We start from the raw sequence: 388 nt of genomic DNA, 5'->3' as shown, positions 1-388 counted from the left end.
TAATGACAGTTTGCCATCATCTACCACTGAAGGAGCGCACTACAAGGCGGCTTGTTTATACGTCAGTCTGCTCTCACTTGTTACGCAGTTTTATGTAACGGCACTGTATTGAATACTTGTTGTCATTAGAAACTGTTTGCTTAAGCCGTGGCTTTTGCTTCCACACAGGGTATCTAGCTAACTCTATCATACGTAAGCTTCAATTCCATTAAAGCGGTTAATGGTTATCACAGTTCTTGTCAGTGTAATGACAGTTTGCCATCACCTCCCACTGTAGGAGTTCACTACAAGGCTGCTCGTTTACACGTCAGTCTGCTCTTTACTTTTTACGCAGCGTATGTAACGACATTGTATTAAAAACTTGTTGTCATTAGAAACGGTTTGCTTA

The sequence above is a fragment of the Plasmopara halstedii genome (assembly GCF_900000015.1).
Source record: "Plasmopara halstedii genome assembly, contig: Scaffold_430, whole genome shotgun sequence".
NCBI lineage: Eukaryota > Oomycota > Peronosporomycetes > Peronosporales > Peronosporaceae > Plasmopara > Plasmopara halstedii.
This window is presented reverse-complemented; position numbering follows the sequence as displayed.